The sequence below is a fragment of the Ursus maritimus genome, unplaced genomic scaffold, assembly GCF_017311325.1.
Source record: "Ursus maritimus isolate PB19 unplaced genomic scaffold, ASM1731132v1 scaffold_22, whole genome shotgun sequence".
Lineage (NCBI taxonomy): Eukaryota > Metazoa > Chordata > Mammalia > Carnivora > Ursidae > Ursus > Ursus maritimus.
The window spans coordinates 20,314,216-20,325,716 of NW_024424675.1; the positions used below are offsets into that span (position 1 = coordinate 20,314,216).

The following is an 11,501-nucleotide window of genomic DNA, read 5'->3' on the forward strand; positions in this document are numbered from 1 at the left end:
GGGGGGGGTTCCTGTGTAGCTGGCAATGCTGCGTCCCAGCCCGACTCTGTTTTGGGGTGGAGGCCTTTCATTTCTGACGGTGGTTCCGTGGCCACCGGGAGCAACAGATCCCAGTGGCAGAGGGACCTGCTTCAATTGTTCCAGTGACAGAGGACATACCCTGGAGAGGGCCATTGCGGCCAGCCTGACCAACGTTCAAACCTTGTTGCCTCCTGGATGTGGCTGGTGATCTTGGGAAAGTCGCTACTTAGTTCCCCATTTTGTGTCTTTGTTTCTTCCGCAAAACCGGAAAATGGCCCCCACTTTGCAGGGTCATTGAGGGGACGGAGTTAGATAATGTCAACTGTAACGTGCTTTCTTTGTAGAGGCGAGGGGTGCTGTCCAGCAGAATGTAGCCATGCGCTTGTTCATAGTCGGCCCTCCCTGCTAGGATGTGAGCTCTGCTGGCAGGGACTTGGCTGGCTTTGGTCACCTGAAAGCACCTAGAACTTGGCATGTCCGCAATAAATATTTAATAGTCAAATGAACGGTGGGGGCATTGGACAATCGTGGGCAAAGTCAAATGTGGTGCCGGAAGGTCCACGTTTCTGGATACTTGGTACCCTGGCATTTTCATGTCGTTGGGTTTAGGGCAAGACCCCCACTCCTTTCCTTACAGTTCTCCCATGGGTTCGTGTCAGGGGGTCTGGTGGCTGGTGACAGTGTGGCCTGAGGGCCAATTAATTCCTCGGGAGCCTTTTCTGAGCCCTGATCCAGGTTGAGGCCTAATGCTACTGCATTTGGGGAGACAGGCAGGGGGAAAGGGTTGACCCCTGAGAGGCAGTGGGATTCCACAGACAGAGAGCATGGGCTTGGGGTCACTTGGGCCTGCGGTCCCATCTCGTCCCCACCATTAGCAGAATTAGTAACACATTCAGCTACAAATAGCAGAAACCCTACTGTCGAGGCATAACCTGGCTGGTGCTTACTGTCCAAATGGCAAGAAGTCTAGGGTAGGCCCCCGGAACCAGTGTGGTTCTTGCTGATGCCCCTGGACCCCGGGCTCCACTCACCAGAGTCTTTGCCGTCTTCTGCGTGTAGCCCTTTGTCTTCTTTCCTGGGGCTTCGTAGTTCCAAGATGACTGCCAGGTCTCAGGCATCGCGTCTTTGTTCCATGGAGGAAGAAGGGGAAGGACTGAGTAAAAAGAAAGGGCTTTCTGGTTGTGGAGAAATGCTGTCTGGGAGGCGTCTACCTAAATCTCACTGACCGTATCATTGTCACTTGCTACTCCGGGCCACAAGGGAAGCTGGGAAAATCACGTTTTTGGCTTTCCTGTAGCTGGTGCGAGAGGAATATTAGCTGTGTGGAAGGCAGCTGTCCACACATGGCTTCAACAGCTCTACGGTGGTTCCCCATATTCACCCATATTCCCTAATGCTTGAACTTCCAGAAAGAAGGTCCTCTCCCCACTGACAGAGTAGTGATCAAGGTCTGGGGTGTGTAATCCCCACTCTACCGAGTACCAGCTGCGTGCCTGGCGTGTTCTATAACCTTGATGGGTCTCATCTGTGAAACGGGGATCATGGTCCTTCCCCATGGGGTTGCTTTATGAGGACTTAGAATTGTGCCTGCTTCTTCAATTGTTGTTGTTGTGATAAGCTTGGATGCCAGTGAACGCGAGTGAGGCCCCGATGTCAGGGGCCTGGTCCCAGCTCAGCCTCAACCTGCTGTGTGACTTTGGGTAAGCTGCTGCCCCTCTCTGGGCTGGTGTCCCCTCTGTATAGGGAAGGTCTGGAATCCGACGGTCCCTACAGGCCTCTCCTGATGGGACTCAGACAGAATCCTACCAGGCAGGACACCTCAGGCAGCCTGTGGCCATGCCTTCCCTGAGAGCCAGGCAGCGGGGTCCTGGTGGGGGCAGTGAGGGGGAATCTGGGGGCTGGTCTAGCTTTGCTGACTGCCTTTTCCTCCCTCCCAGGCTTGGCGAGTGGGGCTGGGCAGAGCCTCTCTCTGTCTCTGGGAGGCCTGAGCTGCCTTCCCACCCCACCCCCTCCATCTCAACCTTCTCTCCTCTTGCCACCCCTCTTTCCTTCTCTAAATATCACTTCCTCTCGTTGACTTTCCAGCAGGCCGCAACTGTTCTCAGAAGCCAGCTTCCTGCCATAGGGAGGCCCTGTTTTGGGGAGGAGGTATTAGGAGGCTCCGCAGGCCCCTCTGGGACCTGGTGTTTGGTTTTTTTCTGGGAATGGGGCTAAGAAGCCCCTCTGCCCTGTCAAGGGAACTTGTCCCTCTCTGGACCTCAGGTTCCCCTATCTGTAAAATCCCCCCAGCTGAATGTCATCGTTTTGAGAATCTTGACTAGATTGGATTTCGATGGCAGGGAGCATTTCTGGGCCTGCAAGGTGGAGGGCCTCTGGCGGCGCAGGCTGTGGGTGGCGCGTCGGCCACACGGACCCTTGATGTGGTATCGAGACCATTGCGGGAAGGGGGCAGATTTGGCAGGGCTCCCGTGCCCCTGCCCCTCTTCCTCGGGCAAGCGACTTCTCTTTGATCTGTTTCTTGTATCAGCATCCACTGCAATTGGGTTTGGAAGATTGGGCTCTGAAGTTAAAATCTAAAGTTTGAAAGTAATAACTAATACTTTAAACATATATGCTGTAAACTTGCCACGTGCCAGGCACTCTGCTAAATGTTTCTTCACACATATTAATTTGTGTAATCTTACAGCCGTGCAAGGAGGTAGGTCCTATTACTAGTTCTGTTCTAAAGGCAAGGACACAGAGCAAAGAGAACCTTAGCAACTGGCCCAAGGTCAGATAGCAAAGCAAGTGCAGTTTGAACCTAGGCAGTCTGACTCCTCACTTCTGTTTTCTCCCCAGAATGCCGCTGATTTGGCCCATCCTCTGTCTCCGCATCTGGTGTTGGAAACTCTATTACAACATTCCCCCAAATTCATTGCCTGACTGTAGTTTGCACACCCGCAAGGATGGGGAGCTTACTACCTCCCTGGGGATTGGTTGTCACCTGGACCAATTTTAAAACTCTTCCCCAAGTTTGTGGACTCCTTAATAGGTCCGCAGGGCTCAAAATAGTAGTTTGCACACCCGCAGGACGGGGAGCTTACTACCTCCCTGGGGATTGGTCGTCACCTGGACCAATTTTAAAACTCTTCCCCAAGTTTGTGGACTCCTTAATAGGTCCGCAGGGCTCAAAATAGTAGTTTGCACACCCGCAGGACGGGGAGCTTACTACCTCCCTGGGGATTGGTCGTCACCTGGACCAATTTTAAAACTCTTCCCCAAGTTTGTGGACTCCTTAATAGGTCCGCAGGGCTCAAAATGGTTTCCTGGGAAACAAGGGCGAACCGCTCAGCCCCCAGGGATCTGGTGTGGTTCCATCTGCAAATGGAAAAATGTAGAAGGAGCCAACGTGCCTCATGTTTAGGGGCGAAGGGAGAGGGTGCAGGGTGGACGTCGGAGTGATGGCTCAGAGCATGTGCTCTGGAGTAATTTCCCTCCCTGGGCTTGAATCTCGGCTCTGTAAAACAGCGCTTAAAATACCGCCTTGTCTGGAGGTCTGGCAAGAGGCTTGAACAAGAGAACCCACGTTAAGTGCCTGGCTCATGGGTTGCATGGAAACACTGTTAGCTGGGATCTTGCCATCAACCTCATCACCACCGCCATCTACGGGGTGCATCTTCTTGCTCTGGAATTTAGGAATCACCTTGGCCAGTGACTTGATCATAGAACTAACAAAGTGAAGAACTTGATTCTTGGGTTTAAACAGTCCTCTTTGGCACATAGAAGATATCGAGTCCCAGAGAAGGGTAGGGTCTTGTCTAAATCTTGAGGCTAGTCAGTGGCAAAAAAAATAACAGCGTTCTGTAGTCAAAGTGAGAGGCAAAGGGAAGCAGCAGGGAGTTAGTTACCTCTAGAAGCACAGGATAGGTGGGTTGACCAGGTGTTCGAATCTAGACACCTAGATGTGTTGTCTGACTAGGGATTTCTATGCTAGACCTGCGTGTGAGGCACAGTATGGATGAGGGTAGCCCAGACTGGGCAGTAATGGTAAACTTTCTGGAATATATTTAGGTGGTTTGGGAACACAAAGGGCAAGACACCTGGGTGGTCCAGTAGGACTCAGGAAGTACTTGTGGGCTTGAATCCCGGCTCCTCCACTAACTTACCATGCCAATGACCACTCTGAGCCTCAGTCTCTTCATCTAGAAGATGGAGATGGGGTTGTTGAAAAGCTTAAGTGGGACAATGGCAGCTGAGTAGCTAGAAACCCAGAATTTATTTTAAACATATTTAAAAATGAGGAGACTTGACATCCCAATCCGGTTTGGCTCTGTCTCTCAGTCAGAAAGATCCAGTCCCCTTGAACTGCTTTCTCAAGAGGCTGAGCTGGGTATCTCGGACCACCTAGAACTGGGCGGAGGAGCCCTTGCTCTCAGATCTGTCAGTCCCCCCACGACTGCAGGCGGGTTAGAAGTCAGCTGGTCCAGCCTCCTACCCCAACAACCCTGCCCCAGGCCACAGAGCCAGCTGCCCTGCTCCAGGAAGAGAGATCCCTGGGAGAAGGAAATTCCCCACCCCTGGAGGTGTTTGCTCAGGGCTGCTACAGGATGAATATTTCCTTTCATAATGTGGCTAATCATTTTCCCCTCCAGGCAGGAGTGGAGGCCGTCCCACGCTCCTGCAGCCGCGGTGCCCTGTGGGCTCTTAATCAATGTTACATGGTAATTAATAATAAATCCTCCTGCTCCAGCGCCATCACTCCCGGCTCTCCGCTCCCTCTGACAAGCTGGCATCTTCCCCGCCAGATGAGGCCAAAATCAAAGGCCTGAAATGTGAGCTGAAAACTTTTCCTCCAGTAGCTTGTGGGAAGAACCAGGAAAGCTTGTAGCCCTGCCAGGTCTGGCACTGGGTAAAAGTCTCATCCTGCCCTCACGGAGACCCTACTGAATGATCAGCCCCCGTAGGGATGGGGCAACAGGTTGGGGCTTCTGTTCCTTAATCCCTGTGGTTCTGACACTCTAGGTGTGACTCAGTCACCTGGTGTGACTTGGTCGGTCTGCTTCAGACCGAGAGTCAGTATTTCTAACAAGTTCCCAAGGCTGCTGCTGATCCAGGGACAACGCTTTGGGAACCACTGATTTATTTAACTAATTCTCACCCGGAGCAAGTGAGTGCCAGGCACGGGGAATACAGCAATGAATAATGCAGAGGTAGCACCTGCCTTCTCATTGGGTGGAATGCGCCCAGCACATCATCACGTGGTGGGTAGGGAAGTAAGTTCTAGAACCAGACGTACTTGATTCAAGCTTGGCTCTGCTGGTGATGCTGTCTGATTCTGGGCCATGTAGCTGACTGTTTGGAGCCTCGGCCTCTGCAGCTGTCTAATGGAAACAGGTCTCCCTCTTGCCTCAGATGGTCGATGTGAGGGTTAAATGAGGGATGTAAAACCACGTGCTCAGAAATGTTAGCTATAATAATAATAATAATGCACCATTAATAATTATGCTATTATTATTGTCGTTGGGTCATTGTTCAAGCTTGTATAGCTAGGTCCAGAGGGAGTTGGGATTCGTTTGTTTACTCATTAATTCATTTGACTCTTGTGTCTTGAACACCAGGTATGCACCAGGTGTTGGAAACACAGGTGAACCCCAGCGCCGAACGCCCTACTATCACAGAGCACACTTGTTTGCCATTAGTGAATACATACAGGAGAGAAGTGGTAAGTGCTCTGAAGAGAAAGCAAGCTGGGCGGGGCAGGGCATAGATGTCGGGGCTGGAGTTATGGGCAGGTGGTGCTCTTGTACTTAGAGAAGTCAGCTGAGAGGCCCCTCTGGTAAGGTGGGCTTGGAGCAGACAGCCGACTGGGGGGTTAGAACAAGCTGGTAGACATCAGTGGGGCATTTCGGTGAGAGGGCACAGCAGGTGCAAAGGCCAGGTAAGGTCTGTGCATGTGCCCTACCTGGATGTCTAATAACATTGCCTCTCTCCCCTCCCCCACCCCTCCCTCCCCTCCCCTCCTCTTCCCCCCTCTCCTCCCCTCCTTCCCTCCTCCTCTCACCCCTTCTCACTGGAAGACCAGAGATGCCACATCCTGTACCCCAGGACTGTCTGGCCTGGTCACAGGTACCACCTGCTTCCGACTCAGCTGGTCCCTCTGTGACCTTGCATAAATCACTTCCATCTCTGAGCCCCATTTGTCTTGACTGCAAAGTGGGGACAATCATCTCACTTACACCTCAGGATGTGCTCAGGGGCAGAGGAGCTCGAGGCTGTGAAACTGATTTGCAAGCTGGACACTTAGTAGGTGCCCAATGAACAGGGGTCATCACTCTTCCCTCCCCTCCCTCCTCTCCTCACCACCCAGCTCAGTGAGACCCAGGAATCCAGGTGGGAGCTCAGGCCCAGAATTCTCACTTAGCCAGGGACCGCATCTCATTTGCATAGATTTGCATAAGGCCTGGAATGGTGCTTACCTCCTCTTGTCTTTAGTTCCTGTAAGCTTACGTCAGCATTTAAAAATAGGGTGTTGATCTTCCCCTTTCCCCACCACTCCCTTTGCCTGTTGAAAGAATTTCAAGCTATTAATCAAATATGCCAGGTTTGGAAGCTTGTTTTTATTTTGGCCTGGTGCAGAAGGGGTCACCCGCTCTAGGAAGCCCTTGATTATCTGCTTTACTGGAGGGGAGATGACAGCAATGATCTCATGCAGTGGAGGGTCCTGGAAGCTTTAAAAAGAAAAGTCAATTTTGTTCTTTCAGCTTACAAAAGTAGAACGTACAGGCAAAATGGGAAAATATAGAACAGCAGGGAAAATACTCCCCAAAAGTACCCATAATAACCCCAACCAGGCACCACTGCGGTTAACATAGCAGTGTGTTTCTTTCCTCCCTGGTGCAGTTTTTGTTAATTGAGATCATACCATTTATATAAGAGGTTGTGGTTGGCTTACTTAGTAACAAATATTATGCATATTTCCCTTTGGTATTACCAATTTTAGAAACATCATTTTCACGTCCATGTAATATTCCCTCAAACAGTTTCTTAATCCTTCCCTTGCGATAGGACATTTAGATTTGTTCTGGGTTTTTTGGCTACGGTGTATCAGGCTGTGATGATGATGTTTATGTTCTTGGCTTTTTCTCTTCTTAGTTTGGGATATTTTCTCTGGAGAGACCCCGGCACGACTGGGATGGAAGGGGGAATAAGTGTAAGGCTCTAGAGAGATTTTTCTGAACCCCAACTGGTATCTGGAATAAAGAATGTGCTTTTGTGTTGGCTTTGCTAAAACCCTCTGAAATCAGCTCCCAGGGAACCCTGGGACGCCCCGGGATGGGAGCCGATGAGCCGGTGGCTGCCTTCTGCGGCCTGCTGCTTGGCGTGTGGTTCCTGGCACCCCACTCGGACAGGGAGCACTCGACCCTCTCCTGGTGTGGATAAAGGCTTGGATAATCTGCTTTCTCACAAACATCCGGGGGGGCAGAATGTGTTTAAGAAGTCTTTGGGATTCACTGAAACTTGAACCGTGCCTTTGAGGCTGTGTCTCTCTGCCCACGCAAGTCCTAGTGACTCGGCCTTGTGTCAGTGAGAAACGCCTTTGGTTTAAACAAATATGAATTTCTAATTTTGTACTGAAGATAGCAGTCCAGGGTGTGTGCAGCTGCCTGGCTATGCTGTCTAGGCCTCGGGACCCGTCCTTCTGTTCCGCCATCTCTGGCATGGTGGCGTTAGTTTTCACAGTTGCTGCCTCATGGTCCCAAGATGGCTGCCACGCCTCTGAGGTATCAAATCCTCATTCTGGGTTTGATGAAGATGGAAAGGTAATGGGGCAAGGGTCATGCCAGCCACATCTGTTCTTTATATAAGAAAGGCAAAAGTTTTCCTAGAAGCCCCAACCAGCAGATTTTTGCTTGCATCTAATTAGCTAGAACCAGGGCTTATGGCCATTTTGAAACCAACTGTTAGTGAAGAGGATTACATGGCTCTACAAATCAAGATTTACACCCAGGGCTCCAGAAGGGGCCTAACCGTCCTTAGGATCTTAGCAGGGAGAAGGGGGATGCGGGTAGGTGGGATGAGTGTTACTAGAGAGAGGACATTGCCATAGACTTTGTAGAAAACACGACGACTTCATTCTTAGGGTGGGCTTTGGAGACCCATTCCTCTTGCCTGGTGATAGGCTCAGGGATGAGCACTTGGACTAAATAGGGCCAGAACATGCAGTCCATAATGGGGAGGAGAGAAGGCTTCTCTTCCTCTGTGAAGTGGGTGCTCCAATGGGATGCCGAGAACGCTGCAGCCATTTTGTTGCCACGAGGAAAGTCAGACAAGGAAGAAGCTGACAAAGGCCCAGAGGAGGGAATAGAAATCCAAGGGGAACTCTCTGGCAACGGAGCCAAGTCCTTGAGGCAACCATACCTGAGGCCCTCGTGACTTCGAGACCTATCAGTCACAAAAGCTAGCATACTCTTTTAGTTGCGTAGACCAGCTCGATTGAGGTTTCTGATGTAACACACAGGACGGTAACTGATGGAGTTGCAAACAGGAACTTTAAAAAAAGGGTATGCGGTTAAAGAAGCCTGAAGACCCAGATCAGACAACGTTTAACACACTTTTTTTTTTTTTTTTTTTTTTTTTTTTTTTTTTTTGCCTGAGTTAGATTCTTTAATGTGAAGCCCAAACCTTCACAACGGGAAGGTCTCACATAGAATTTCCAGAACCTATGTCCCTAGAATCCTTTTATCAGTGGACATGGGACATTCCCGAGAAATGTGGTAAAGCCTAACCCCTACCCCATAAACCTTGGCCTTTAACTTGCAATGAGACACAACAGTTAATGTAGACAGAGTGGAGGGAGAGGCCAGAGAGGGTAAAGGTTTCAGTTCCCCAAATTTCTCCTCAAACGGTCTGTGAGTTTCCTCCCAAGGCAGGCCCAATGTCGAACAGGGTAGACACAAATGCTCCTTGTTGGGTGCAAGGGACACTCCGGGAAGCTCAGTGTGGCCCAGGGAGCCCCCGCAGGGCAGGGGAGGTAGAGATCACCGGGCACCGGTCCTGGAGGTGCTGCTTGTCCTTGAGGGTAGCTTTGGGGGGACGCCTGCTCCCAGACCACGGTTGTCCCACCTGCGAAATGGGACAGAGCCTGATTGTCAGTGACGCGCTTCTCAGCCGTCTCCAGGCCACAGCGGGGCTGAGTGGGGGATAAGCCTGGGTGAGCACTTTCGCGGTGCCAGCCCCTCTGTGGCGTCCCGGAGACAGTGATGAGTAAGACACTTCACCCTGCCCTCTAGGAAGCCATGGTCTATAGGTGTGTGCGTGTGTGCTCACCCACGTGTGCATGTGTGCGTGTGCTCACACACGTGTGCATGTGTGTGTTCACACATGTCTGTGTGCATGTGTGTGTGTTCACACGTGTCTGTGTGCATGTGTGTGTGTGCTCACCCACGTCTGCGTGCATGTGTGGGTGCGTGTGTGCTCACCCACGTCTGCGTGCATGTGTGTGTGTGTATTGCATAATATGAACCCAGCAATTGGAGATGAAAAAAGTAGGTTTTAACCTACCTGTTCACCTCTTTCTAATTACAGTTCGTCCTAGGATGCCAGGATCCTAAGGCTGGTCCGGGCTCCGTGGGGAAGAGCGGCCCGATCGCTTAGTGATGTCTGCCGTGGCCAGTGGGGAGCAGCACGTGTGCCGTACTCATCCTTGTAATGCACTGTGAAGCAATGAAGAGGAGGGCACACAGGGGCTGTGGGAGCCAAAAGGAGAAGCCAGGCTGCGGGTGGTTAAGGAAGGCCCCTCTGGAGAGGACAGTATTGATATTGGACATGATGGATGAAGGGAAGTTTGCCCGGTATAGAAATACAGGAAGAGGATTCCACATTGTTGGCATGTTTTTCAGAAAGGCCCCTCTGCTGCTCTGAGTGGGCTGGATGGAAGAGGGTGGGACGGATGCAGAGGCCCCAGCAAGGAGCCCGTGAGAGCCAGCCGGGTGGGGGGCAGGGCCAGCCTGGGCAGCGCAGTGAAGGAGAGGGAGGGGTGGGGAACCGTGCAGGAGGTGGGCTGTCTAGGAGAGGTTGCTTCCTCTCCCCGTGAACGTTCAGGGGGAGAGGTGGGGCCACCCGGTGCTGCAGGGACCAGCTTCTCCAGGTGAATCTGCTGTTGACCTTTGCTGATTGCAAGTAAACAAACGACTCAGCCTTATAGCTGTGGAGCGGGGGCTGGCAGAGCAGACCTGAGCCCGCCACCCAGGCCGGGCTACCCCGGGGCTAGGAGCCCCTCCCACAAGCTCTGGAGACGGATGGACGGAAGGTCACTGGCAGCTCACCACCCCGCAGGATCAGTGAGGTTCCCCCGGCAGGAGGGGCCAAGTGGGCAGCTTCCTCCTGCTTCTCTGGGTGGGGACTCCCTGACAAAGCTTCCCAGGTGCTGATTAGCCCTAAAAACAGCAGTGGTAACAATGACGATTCTCCCAACATCAGCCGGGCCTTCGAAATGTACCCCAAATCCCAAACCTGCCATGGTCTCCACTGCCATTACCTCTGCTCCAGGTGCTGTAATTGCACATGGAAGTCATCGGGAGACTTCCTGCTGGCATCCCTGCTTCACCTGGTCCCCTCCTGTCTGCTCTTCACAGAACAGCCAGAGGAATCCCACTAAAACAGAAGTTTTGTCATGTGACTCCTCTGGTCAAAATCCTCCAAAGGCTCCCAATTTCAATCACAGTTGAAGTCAAAATCTTTACGTGATCTTCTGCCCTCTCCTGGTGGCCCTCACCCCCCATTTACCTCTCTCACCTTATTTTCCATCTTTCTTGATCACTCAGTTCTGGCCACCCTGGCCTTCTAGATTTCCCACAAATGCTGTGAGCACTCATGCCCCAGGACCTTTGCACCAGCTGCCGTTCTGCCCCAAATGCTCTTCCAGATAATCACATGGTTCCTTCCGTTACCTCCTTTCAGTCTTTGATCAAATGTCACCTTTTTACTGAGGCCCACCCTGAATACCCTTCTAAAAGTGCATCCCCCACCTCTACTCTCTCCAACCCCCTCCTGAATTTTTTCTCCATAGGATAGAGCACCTATACAAACTATATGTTTTACTTATTTATTACTAGTCTGACTCACATCTCAGCGTGTGCTCCAGGAGGGCGGGAACCTCTATCCTTTTGCTCACCATTGTGATCCCAGCACCAAGAACTCTGTCTGGTGCATCTGAACAGTGTGATACACATTTGTCCGGGACTGATACTACTGGCCAGCACGTGTCTGGCACTGGGTTTCTACCACCTTCCTAAACGTAGGAAGCCGGCACTGTGAACTTGTACTTTCATTTTCGCTTTCCAGTTTGGAGAATTTCTCTTGCCCCATCACCAAGTTCACTTTCCTCTCCTGGGTCCCGTCTGCCAGTAACTTCTTCAAAAGAATGCTTCCTCTCTGATACCGTATTTTTCTTTTTAGCACAGTTCTGGAATTTCCAGGCAGCTTTTGGTTTTTCAAGGGTT

At 51.5% G+C, this 11,501-nt stretch overlaps 2 long non-coding RNA genes across 3 annotated transcripts; one reads left to right on the forward strand and one right to left on the reverse strand.

Moving 5' to 3' along the window:
* The first annotated feature begins 5,303 nt into the window (after positions 1-5,303).
* On the forward strand, positions 5,304-9,689 carry LOC103674377. The gene is made up of 3 exons (XR_571621.2): positions 5,304-5,394; positions 5,619-5,722; positions 9,586-9,689. It is a non-coding gene; the product is annotated as an uncharacterized LOC103674377 (long non-coding RNA).
* LOC103674376 lies at positions 6,598-11,261 on the reverse strand. 2 transcript variants are annotated; one of them, XR_571620.2, is made up of 4 exons: positions 11,125-11,261; positions 10,538-10,653; positions 9,562-9,713; positions 6,598-9,123 (listed from the first exon to the last, which is right to left on the reverse strand). It is a non-coding gene; the product is annotated as an uncharacterized LOC103674376 (long non-coding RNA). The 2 variants fall into 2 exon arrangements; XR_005836904.1 differs by having other exon boundaries at positions 9,562-9,746.
* Between the last annotated feature and the right edge of the window lie 240 nt (positions 11,262-11,501).